General features: G+C 45.2%; 1 long non-coding RNA gene across 1 annotated transcript in view; it reads right to left on the bottom strand.

The window, feature by feature from the left end:
- Positions 1–5,278: 5,278 nt before the first annotated feature.
- The window catches only part of LOC132596775 (uncharacterized), a 45,458-nt gene continuing 37,987 nt past the window's right edge, over positions 5,279–12,749 (bottom strand). Inside the window, exon 5 of the long non-coding RNA XR_009562784.1 lies at positions 5,279–6,504. This is a non-coding gene — a long non-coding RNA (uncharacterized lncRNA). The remainder of the gene's footprint in view (positions 6,505–12,749) is intronic.

The following is a 12,749-nucleotide window of genomic DNA, read 5'->3' as shown; positions in this document are numbered from 1 at the left end:
TGAAATGAACACGGTCAGGAAAAGCTCAGTTTTACGAGAGAACAATAGATGTGGAACATGGCAGCGGTTCTTGCGAAATTCCATCCAAAGATATTTTCGTTTGACTATATTCTCTGCATCCCTAAAAGTGTTGATAACAAGGACTCCGAACTCAACTTCCACCTTCCAGCCCATGCATCACAGGGGCTTCGAGGCACTAGTTCCGCCCCCAGTTGCCTGGATAACTGTACTCATCGTTCAGATCCGCAGCTCAAGCTCCATTTGCTCAAGGAAGTTTTCCCTTACTAAGTCAGAGTCTCCGACTGTGAGTTTCTTAGCACCTTGTACATTTACCCAATATTGCGATTTTATGATTACTAATATTATTATGATTAATATCTATCTCCCCCATCTCTCCGCTTTGTGAAGGCAATGTCTTCTTGTGGTCCCCTCTCTAGTCCCCAATGTCTTCAGTAACCAGCGTATAGTAGATCACGAATGATCGAGTGAATGAATGAGTGACTGAATCACAAAACAGTGCCTCATGCCAGGCACTATAAGAGTCATGGACTCTGCTGCCAGACTTCCCAGTTTTGATATCCATTTCTGCCACCTACGGCACGAACACATTTTCCACATCTATAAAATAGGAGAAATGATCATTCTTACCTTATGGGAGTGTTATGAAGTTTAGATAAGTTAATAGGTACAGATCACGTTGAATTGTGCCGGACACATAGGGAGCATGTATATATATCATTAAATAATAATAATTATTATTATTGTTGTTTTTACCTCTGACTTTAACAGTGATAAAGAAGATTCTTAAAAAAACTAAAGACCTCTAAAACCATTATGGGGAATTCCCCGGCTTCCCAGTGGTTAGGACTCCGAGCTTTCACTGCTGGGGGCCTGGGTTTGATCCCTCGTTGGGGAACTAAGATGCCACAACCCGTGCAGTGCTGCCCTCCCCCGCAAAAAATAATTATGATGTTAAATCCCTGGAGTTCTTATCCTGACCCTTGTAGCAAATTGAATTTATGACCCAGCTGAGGACCCGTCCCTTGACCAAGTACAGCACATGTCCTTGTTCACCATTTAAAAAATTTTTTTCCACTTTTACATTGCCTCTCCTTACTAGAATTTTAAACTCGCTTGCTGGTTCTGCACTTGCAGGTCGTGAAGAGGTTAATCGTGTCTGGATGACACTTCAGAAGTAAGTCCTGGCTCAGCAAGTGTCCCATAGGCTAGAGCTGAATTAACACGACCCCAGGCGCCACCGGTCCCATCGTTGGTGGCGGGACTCACTCTTGTCACTCATGCCCTGCAGGGGACCCCTCCGGACAGGCACTCAGAACAGCCTCCGCAGCTCTCCTGCTCTTTCCAACCCATTTTACTTTTCGTTTTGTTTTTAATAAGGTATTTTATTTATTAATTTATTTTATTTATTTATTTTGGCCGCGTTGGGTCTTCGTTGCTGAGTGCGGGCTTTCTCTAGTTGCGGCGAGGAAGGACTACCCTGCGTTGCGGTGCACAGGCTGCTCATTGCGGTGGTTTCTCTCATTGTGGAGCGCGGGCTCTAGGCGCACGGGTTTCAGTAGTTGCAGTACGTGGGCTCAGTAGTTGTGGCGCACGGGCTTAGCTGCTCCGCGGCATGTGGGATCTTCCCAGACCAGGGCTTGAACCCGTGTCCTCTGCATCGGCAGGCAGACGCTCAACCACTGCACCACCAGGGAAGCCCTCTGGCCTATTTTTTTTTTTTTTTTTTTTGCGGTACGTGGGCCTCTCACTGTTGTGGCCTCTCCCGTTGGCGGAGCACAGGCTCCGGACGTGCAGGCCCAGCGGCCATGGCTCACGGGCCCAGCCGCTCCGCGGCATGTGGGATCTTCCCGGACCGGGGCACGAACCCGTGTCCCCCGCATCGGCAGGTGGACTCTCAACCACTGCGCCTCCAGGGAAGCCCTGTGGCCCATTTCTTAAAAAGCTTTTTTTTATTGAAGTATAGTTGATTTACAATATCGTGTAAGTTTCAGGCGTACAGCACAGCGATTCAGTTATACGTGTACATGTATCTATCCTTTTTCAAAGTCTCTACCCATTTAGCTTATTACAGAGTATTGAGCAGAGTTCCCTGTGCTATACAGTAGGTCCTTGTTGGTTATCTGTTTCAGCCCATGATTTTTAAAACAATGCTAACTCCAGCTTGATTACAAAGCTACCACACAGGTCATCTCTAAAATTCAACGACATTAAGGGTTTAGTCTGGACTTCTTAAGCAAGCAGAGTTAAATGGAATTGGAATAAGAACTTTTGGTTTATGGAAGGTGAAGAAACTTCTAGAACACGTTTCTTCACAAGAATGGGATGGACCCCATCGGGCTCAAGAAATCCGAGGGGAAGAAGCGGTTGGCATCCTTACTGCAGAACTGGGAAGAAGGAGGGGAGGCCACGGTGTTCTGGGGGCAGTGGGCAGGTGTCAGCCCCCAATCTGGGCCCTCTGGGGCAGTTACCTCATCTAATTCACAGTGAGCACAGCCGCTGTGGTCTCATCTTCATTCGACAGGTTGAAGACTCGATGCTCAGAAGATTCACCTCTTATGCTAAAGGTACCACAGATATCAGCTGGCAGAATTAATACCTGAACCCTGGGCTGACACACAAGTGCATGCTTTTCATAAAGCAGGATGGGTGCCCTGTGAAAACTGTCCCCTCATCTGCCTGAATAGGGAGCTCTTCACCATGGAATGACGTCCACATCCCTTTCCTGTCATACACTACAGCTACTGTTAATGTTCTTTTTTAAATTCATTTTTATTGGAGTATAGTTGCTTTACAATGTTGTGTTAGTTTCTGCTGTACAGCAAAGTGAATCAGTTATACGTATAAATATATCCCCTCTTTTTTAGATTTCCTTCCCATTTAGGTCACCACAGAGCATTGAGTAGAGTTCCCTGTGCTAAACAGCAGGTTCTCATTAGTTATCTCTTTTATATATAGTATCATCAGTGTATATATGTCAATCCCAATCTCCCAATTCACCCCATCCCCCCTTTTCTCCCTTGGGAACCATAAGTTTGTTTTCTATGTCTGTGTCTCTGTTTCCGCTTTGCAAATAAGTTCATCCGTACCATTTTTCTAGATTCCACATATAAGCGATATTATGTATTTGTTTTTCTCTTTCTGACTTACTTCACTCTTTATGACAGTCTCTAGGTCTATCCATGTCTCTGCAAATGGTACTATTTCATTCGCTACCATTAATTTTCTATCCATATTTCCCTTCTCACTTATCTTCTAGAATGCTAAAATTGACCTCACCTCTGGGTACCTCACACAGACACCCTCTTTCCCAGCTTTGTTCTCTTCTAGGTGACCTCCACCCACTAGGGACGTGGTATGACCAGGTGTGACTGTTCCCAGCCCTCTGGGAATCTGAGCACACTTACTGACCCTTCCCAGGATGCTCAGAGATCCTCTTGGATTTTGACATTTGACAGAAAAAACATGAATAAAACACATGTAAACTTGGTCTTGTTCATTGGTGACTATACAGTTATCACTCAACAACCTTCCACCCTCGGGAATCAAGCCCGGACCAGTGATGACAAATGACACCAGCATAACGACCACAGTAATTCACTGTCCTGTTTACAAATATTTAGCAAAGTCAAGGTTAAAGCCACGTAATGGAACAAATTAAGGGTTGGTATTACGGGACCCTCCACAAGACTTGGCATCCACCTCAACTAAGACGCATAGCTATATTTCATATTCATCTAAAATTTAAAAATTTTTTTTCTCTGTAACAGCCTTAAAATACCTCAGGAGAGATTGTTGGAACCCTCGTGAAAACTCTTTTCAGAACTTTTAGCCCATAGAGTCTTTACTTTTTCAACTTACTTTTAAAACCCCTGACTATGGACAATTTAAGATTAGGACAAGAGGATTGCTTTTTTCATAACTAACTACAGAATCCCATGAGAGTCTGACCAGTGTTAGCCCGATGCTACCATGTAATTCGCATTTATTATGGGGAAAAAAGTCCATTTGGACTTTTTTTTAAGAAGCCGTAGTGAGAAGGTTCGCAGACATGAGCCCTGCCCTGACTGCGCAGAGGGAAGGCCGCTGAGCTTGGAGAGCCGGCAGGGCAGCCGGGATGTGTGCAGAGACTCTGCATCCTTGGTTTTAAAGGGAAAGATGTGAAAAGAGAAAAGTTCATTCTGAGATGAACGGGGGCGCTGCTTAACCTGCCCCCTTGGTAATCACCCTGTGTACGAAACGAAGGGCAAGTGGGCGCTGCATTTTCAAGAGCTCCACCTTTGGTGACACAGAATGTTTACAAATCCCTGGAGGGGAGGGTCAGGGTCCTCAGCCCACAGCCTCTGCTGACCGTCAACGCCACAGATCGGCAGTGATTTCACCTGATTAATAAATAACCACGGAGGTGAAAGGAACCATTTCACAATCTGCAAGTCGCCTCAATTTTCAAATTCCTCCAGGTCAAAAGCAATCACCAGCCAGGCTTTCTCCCCACCCCGGAAATATTTATTCTTCCTCTTCAGATGCGAACCATTCCAGAAGGTGAACAGAAACTACAGCAAGCGCGGCCTGCTTGTCCACAGCATTTACGTGCCTTACGTACCCTAAAAGTACGTAGCTTATTAATGAACCAAGCTTCCATCCTCTTCAATAAGCCCTTTTATTAGCATGACACTCCTTCACTTACAAGTGTCAAGCCATCTCGCCCTGTGTGAGATTCCTTTCTGGTATTTAATGTAAAGACAGAACAGTATTTATATCCCTCACGATAAGAGAATGGCTTGTTTTCAGGTTATACAGCCATGGTGTGATAAAGAAAGAAGGAACCTTATTTTCATTAAAAAACTTTAAAACTAAAAGTTCAAAGATATGTTCTCCTCTCTTATTTCTTGTCAAAACATGACTTAAGACCCAAAACTAATCTACTTTCAATTTTGTTCCATATTTCAGTGCTGTCATAGTACTCAGCGGAGAGTATTGGAATACGATCATTTTTTATTTTGTTGATGTTACCGACAGCTTTATTTCACAAAGCAATCTTATACTACGTCTACCAGTGGTAGGGCACGGAGGTCAAATAGTCTATCCTTACAGGTAGCGAACTTATTAAACGGCACGTCTATTAAACCCGATGGACAACATAAAGAAACATTCCAGCAAAATACTTTAAACATAGTTCAATGAAGATATGGCCCCAAAGGGTAGTAAATAATTTAAACGGAGACCAGTAAGGAATTTGTTATACTTTTTACTAGCATCTTCAAAATTATATTTCTAACAAAGTGGTTAGAATAGACAGAAACACAACAGCTGCAACGAAAGGCCCAGGTTCTATGGCAAACGTTCAAGAGTGTGGCTACTTCGATGCAAATCCCAACATTAATTGATCAACAGTTCTATTGCCAGGTTCATTTAAAATAACCTAGGTGTAAATATTACATAATCGTGAGCTGAGATAACCGCTTTTAAAAAATCGTCTTCCTGACTGTCATTTTTATTCTTGTTTTGGAAAACGGTTGATTTTTAAATTCGATGTAAGATAACATTTATTCATGACAGAACTTCGCTTCTAAGAGAAAAAACTGCGTCAGAAGAATACAGTCAAAATAATGTGAAAAATATTTTCTTAATTATTACATATTAAAATATTACATAATATTTTACATACACATCAAGTATTACATAACACCTGCTGTGAAAATAAATGTGATTACAAAGGATTAGAAAAAAAGTTTTGATAATGCAGGATTTTCTTTTTTCCCCTGGTATCTCTGGTAACTCTTCGATGATGAAAAAATTGAATCTATCGTCCTTCTAATCACAGTGTTCCCCCCGTATTTGATTAACCACATTTACCAAAAAGAAAAAAGGGAATCCATGAAAGTGAACACAATTTCTTGTCCTCCTATGCAAGCTGTGGGTTTTCTACCAAAATGACCAACTGAATCAGTGCCTTTTGATAAGTTTATCATAAGTAAGAGTATTTATGACATAAATAAGAGACAGAGCCTCTTCATGTTTTTTTAATAAATTTATTTTATTTTATTTATTTTTGGCTGCATTGGGTCTTCGTTGCTGCGCGCGGGTTTTCTTTAGTTGCGGCAAGCAGGGGCTAATCTTCGTTTTGGTCTGCGGGCTTCTCATTACGGTGGCTTCTCTTGTTGCGGAGCACAGGCTCTAGCCGCACAGGCTTCAGCAGTTGTGGCACGCGGGCTCAGTAGTTGTGGCTCGTGGGCTCTAGAGCGTAGCCTCAGTAGCTGTGGCGCACAGGCTTAGTTGCCCCCGTGGCATGTGGGATCTTCCCGAACCAGGGCTCGAACCCATGTCCCCTGCATTGGCAGACGGATTCCCAACCACTGTGCCACCAGGGAAGTCCTGAGTCTCTTCATCTTGATGTTGGTTACCTGGTGTCTGACCAGGCAGCTGGGTCCCTGATCTCTTACCAAGAATATAGATGACTTGATCAAGGGTCACTAGCAGATTCTCCTGGCAGGACAATTAATAAGATACAGAAACGTAAAACATGAGTTGTTAAAGTTAACAATTACCTCCCCACCCAGCATCACTCCACAGGCACCGTCCCTGCTTCAGCGCCCAGTAAATCATCTACCTAAATGCATTTGCGCCCAATCATTTTTTAAAGTCACAATCTTTGCAGTGTCAACTTGTCAAGGGTCAAAGGGAAGAGCAGGCAAGATTCCCACATCAATCTGCTTGTAGAAACCGTCTCATTTCATTTCAAATCACCTGCTGTGCTTGAAGCCGACGATGGACAAACCGTCTTCCTCCATAAAACCGTGACAGCCCAGGTCGAACTTGGGCCATCATTCATTGGGGCAAGTCAGGCCGCTTCTGTCATTAACTACTTTTAAACGGCTGTGCGGGGTTAAGTGATCTTGCAGGGCAGCCACAGATATAAATACTGTTTGGACAGTTTAATGTCGAGACCATTCCTCTGAGATGAAAACTGTGTAACCCAATAGAACAGTTGTCGATACAAGGATTAAGGTGCCTGTATTGTTACTGGGAGCCGTGCCTTTACATGGGTTTTGTGTACATGACCCCATAGGAGACTCTGAATGTTGTCCATCCACCTGACACAGCTCCTAGACAGTGTTCTGAGAATATTAAAAACGACTTCAGGCATTCAGAGGGCCACCCTCCGGTAGGCGTTCTTAGAGGGTTTACATTTGTCCTTGAGAGGCTGATGGGAAAATGAGAGCACCCTGCTGCTGTGGGCGGCTCCAGAGCCCCACGGTCAATTGGAATCTCAAAGGTCTACAGCTGGCCATAAAATCAGTGTGGGCAGTACGGTAACTTGTGCACAGAAGGGTCACGATCGAAGAAATAAGGCTGAAATGATGATCCCATCTCCTTTAGAGAGCTCTTTCCTGGAGGCAAACACTGTAATATCTAAAGGTGACAATATTTACCCAGTACTTAGCATATATGGGGCATGCACTGAGTGCTTTGCATGCATGACCTCATTTAAATCTCACGACCCAATGAGAAATCTATTTTTAGTCCCACTTTACAGGTGAGAAAGCTGTGGAGCAGAACTGGTAAAAATCTGCCCCCAGGTTGCACAGCTGGTAATGATGGAGAATAGAACAAATGTTGTGTCTGATTCAGGAACTAGTACAGTCAACTACGGCGCTAGACCACCTCTGCTATAATGATGCTCCCTGTGAGAAATTCCACTTGCTGGTCTCATAAAGTATTTATAATACACACTGGCTTAGGTCTCTTTAACATGCTTTAGCTGTGTGCAGAAACAGTCTGAATCATTAAAAGAAGAGAGTTGCTAAGTTACTCGGAGACCTCGACTGAGTTAAATCCAGCCAATATACAAATAACATGAAGACTTTCCGGGGGGGGGGGGTGTGGGCATGGATAGTTCTGAGAAAATCCATTTCGAAATCCTCAGTGTCAGTATGTTTTCTTTGCTAAAATTGGTCTACCTGAGTAAACATCGTACACATTCTAATTTTCTACCCCATTCACAACTGCAATTCTCCAACCTTACTTCAAAGGCACCCTCTCCACCCCCGGAGTCTTACCCGGCCCCCAAGGTGAAAATCTCCAAGTCACCAAAGACTATCGACCAGGTCCCTGAAGATCCCTCCACAATTTATCCTGTGAAGAAATGAATTTCAACCAAGAGGTTTCTGTGTTTAAAACTCATCTATCAGGACTTCTCTGGTGGCTCAGTGGTTAAGAATCCACCTGCCAATGCAGGGGACAGGGGTTCAAGCCCCGGTCCGGGAAGATCCCACATGCCGTGGAGCAACTAAGCCCGAGAGCCACAACTACTGAAGCCTGCACGCCTAGAACCCGTGCTCCGCAACAAGAGAAGCCACCGCAATGAGAAGCCCGCGCACCGCAACGAAGAGTAACCCCCGCTCGCCACAACTAGAGAAAGCCCACGCGCAGCAACAAAGACCCAGTGCAGCCAAAAATAAATACATAAAACAAATAAACTTTAAAAATAAATAAAACTCTATCTATCGAATGTTGTAATATACACTTACGGTATTTGATCGATTTCTAATGCTACCTCAATATGGGAGGAAAGTGTTAACCTTTAGCACCTCACAGTTGTAGGAATTGAAAACAAATTCAATTTTCATGCAGAATTTTGTAGCAGAGAATTACATGGTAACTAGTAAGGCTTTCAAACATAAAGATATTTCGTCAGGATAAAATTCTGTGGGGAGTAAGAATGGAAATACAATTTCAGGGAGAAAGAAGAACAATGTTATAGAAGATGATGATGTTTTTTGAGTGGATGCCGCTGAAAAGCACCATGATATTCATATTCCTTAGGGTACATTCAAATCAAAGTTTCCCAAACCTCAGCACCATCGACATTTTGCCCTGATAATTCTTTCTTGCGCATTGCATTATAGGATGTTGAGCAGCGTCCCTGATCTACAGACGCACACACGCACGCACGCACACACACGTGCACACGCACACACGTACGCACGCATGCCCACATACGCGCGCACGCGTGCGCACACGCACACACACACACACACAGAGTTGTGACCACCACAAATGCCTCCAGATGTTGCCCAAATGCTTCCCTGGGAGGCAAAAGGGTCTCTGGTTGAGAATCCTTAAACAAGGGACCTAACATTTATTACACGTTTTCAAAATTTAGTATTTAAACTTATGACGAAAAATGTTAAATGTTCACTAGGAATGATGCAAGAGAGAACACAATTTTTCAAAATTATTTTTAGAGGAGTACAGGGACAAACCCATTTCGAGACCATTGAGTTCAATAGAAACATTCATGACCAATGTGGGGTGAGCGGAAAGAACGTGGGCCGAGCCTGGGACCCCAGGGCACCTTGGCTGGGGCTCATCCCTGTCAACCTTAACTGCCAGGTGACCCAGACCCACAGAATTTGAAGAGTAGCCGGACCATCCTAAAGGCAGGAGCAACGCCATATTGGAACATGGCGACTTTGAATAATGAGCAATTTGAAAGAAGCAGAAATAACAACGAGTGTGCACTATTCTTCAACAATTTCAGAGGGACATCTTTTGAGAAATAAATTGAGAAGGCCAGGTCCGGGAGAACATGAAGAATTTCCCAGAAATGTTAAGACCAAAAGGTCACAGACGACATGGAATTTCTGTGACTCTGTTGTAGTGTATCATGGTTATCCATGTTTACAGTGAACTTGCAAAATCGTTTCACTATAATCGTCTGGATACAAACTTGGGAGTCGAGTGGGTAGAGCCCAGGGGACCTTCGCTTCTCGTAGGCCTGATGAACAAGCCACACACGAGAAGCCAGGCCGGATGAGGCACCAAACCACCTATCAGACTGTGGCAGGAAAACCACAACCCTTAACAAAAACAAAAAAAAATCAATGGAAACCATCCTGTTATTTTATATTAGTTATACCATCACCTAGCTACATCTATTGTATAGTATCAGATATTTACAGTAATGGTCCTCAAGTATCAACTAAATATCAAAGTGTAAGTACAACCTCCTTCTTGGATATCTTTAATGACTTGTTTTTTAATGACTCAACTAAGTTAAAAAAAAAACGTTCATAGTAGCAGAACTAGGAGATGCAGATAGGCAAAACCGAGGAGATGAAATTACCCGTAAGCTCATCACTCAGAGATAACAAAAGTAGAATCTCGGGCATATTCTTTTGAAACTCTGTGTTAGAATTGGCACCTTGGGCTCTGCTCCAACCCCTGCTTTTTGCTAATAAACGCTCCAGATGCCCCCTTTTATTTTCATGGTCCTCTGCAATGATAATGCCCTTATGACGGGTCGTCTCTCGTGACCTTGGGGAGAGCATCGCTCCAGCTTTATAAGTGAGGCAGCAGAGGCCCGGGAAGCTCAGGGTCTCAAACCCACATCCTGTGCTCTGTCCTCTGAGCTACGAGCCTCCAAAAACGAAAGTAGCAACAGTCCTGGAAGCGGGCCGCATGTTCACTTCCAGGTGAGCTGCCAACGTGAAAACACTTTCATACATTTGATCCTAGTTAAGAAGGATCAAAGCAGAAACAGACTCAGAGACATAGAGAACAGACTTGTGGTTGCCAAGGGGGGATGGTGGAAGAGGGATGGATTGGGAGTTTGGGGTTCACAGATGCAAACTATTATATGTAGGATGGATAAACAAGGTCCTACTGTAGAGCACAGGGAACTATATTGAATATCCTGTGATAAACCATAATGGCAAGGAATATGAAAAAGAATGTAGGTATGTGTATAAGTGAATCCCTTTGCTGTACACCAGAAACTAACACAACGTTGTAAATCAACTCTACTTCAACAGCAGAAGAGGATGAGCCAGCCAAGGGTGTATTTGGTACCTGAATCTTTAAAAGCAAAGAAAGTCAGGACGCTTCATCCTTGGATGTTCAGAGCAATCTTTCTGGAAAGTGCTACCTGGATTCTAACAGGCTGGACCTCCGTTGCTGCATGTGTGAATACATCCATCCAGCCCCGGGGGGTGGAGATTGGCAACACACAAACAAAGGCTTAACAACAAGAAGGTTAGTACTGATGAGAGGGGTGTGGTACCACGCAAGCCAAATGCTGCAGCGCCCAGCAAACAAAGGAACCGGCAGGGTCAGGAGACTAGCGTTCACAGCCTCGCCTATGCGCCAGAGCGTCCTGGGCTCTGGGGACACAGCGACGGTACAGACCAGGCAGCCAGGTGCATGGAGTCAAGCCAGGCAACTGGGAGCATAAACCCTTCTGCCCTTCCCTCGGCCGACAAGGCAAACTCTGTCCTCTGAACCCCAGCTTCCTCGACGACAAAACGAAGGGAGTGTCTAGTCCATTGTATGAAATCAGGCAATATGTCTAAACTACGTGGTACATAGTAGAATGTTTGTCGGCCGTGGATGTGCTCATGACCTTGACTGAGAGCTGACCAGGTCTGAGGGGTTGTGCCGTCACGTCACACGCGTTAGTGCACTTAACCTCGTAACTCGGAGGCGTGGTAACCGGTCCAAGCACGTCAGGCACGGAGGGTAAGGTCAGTATTCAAATCCAGAGGACCAGCTCCGGAGCTGGTGCTCAGGCATGCTCGAAGTCCATTAAATGAACAGCAAATCTCTAGGGATAACAACCCGCAAAGAGCTGGCGTTACCCGAGCATCTTCAAACAGGAATGTAATAACTACAATTAATGAGACCAGCTTGGGAATTCCCTGGTGGTCCAGTAGTTACGACTCCAAGCTTTCACTGCCAAGGGCACGGGTTCAGTCCCTGGTTGGGGAACTGAAATCCTGCAAGCCGCGTGTCTCGGCCAAAAAGAAGAAAAGAAAAAAAGAGACCGATTCTATGGAACTTCTACAGAAGTAGTATTTTTGACATGGAATTAGTACAGTGCGTTTTATAGAATAGATCAACAAAATAGCGATAATGCTGATTTTATTATTATGAGTTCAATGTCTGCCTGCCAGGGTTAGCACACGGTCACTACCTGCACGGTGCACATCCCCTGGGGGTGAGGCCAGAGGGCTGCACTCTGCCCTTCTTGTCTAAGGACCGCGCAGGAGCTGAGCTTTCCCATGGGGGACTGGAAAACCAATGCTGGAAACTGAGAGGAGCCCCACCCTCTTGCCACCTGAATCCCTCACCCTGGGCGGCCAAGTCTTCCCACCCTGGCAGCTGCACCTGGAGCAGACGCGCCCCTGCACCCCATCCCATGGATGTAGCCTCTGCTTTCCTGGTCCCCAACCTCGGAGGGCTTTCTGTGCAGCGCGGCTGCTTCTCCATCCTCCTCTCCCGCCTCCCTCAGGGGTCCCCCTGCCACCCCACCTGCAGCTCCCTCTCCAAGCCCCCACCCCTCCCTCCTGCATCTTCAGTACATGGTCTTGCCTCCTTGCCTATGAACACAGACAGAGCCAGAACTCTCAGCTCTCGGGGCTCTACCTGCATCTCCCCACCTGTCCCCCAAGACCTCACCCTCTGTGGGCCAGGCACCACTGCACCGTGAGGACACGTGGAAGACACACTACGGGCTTGCCTCCGCCTGCCCCTCCTCTGTCCACGGTGAGGTCCTGTATCTGGCCTCAGAGCATCCGCTCCTGAATTCCCCGGGGCCTTTTTCCATGAAGCATCCCTTCAGCAGGCACTTCCGTTCCTAATCTCTCCTTTTCAACCGCCTCTCCTGCCTAAACATGGGCTGCAGAATTCTCCTTCTGTTTAGTTTCAAAGCATTCTTTTCATACACACAC

Source organism: Globicephala melas, chromosome 1 (assembly GCF_963455315.2).
Source record: "Globicephala melas chromosome 1, mGloMel1.2, whole genome shotgun sequence".
Lineage (NCBI taxonomy): Eukaryota > Metazoa > Chordata > Mammalia > Artiodactyla > Delphinidae > Globicephala > Globicephala melas.
This window is presented reverse-complemented; position numbering and strand designations above follow the sequence as displayed.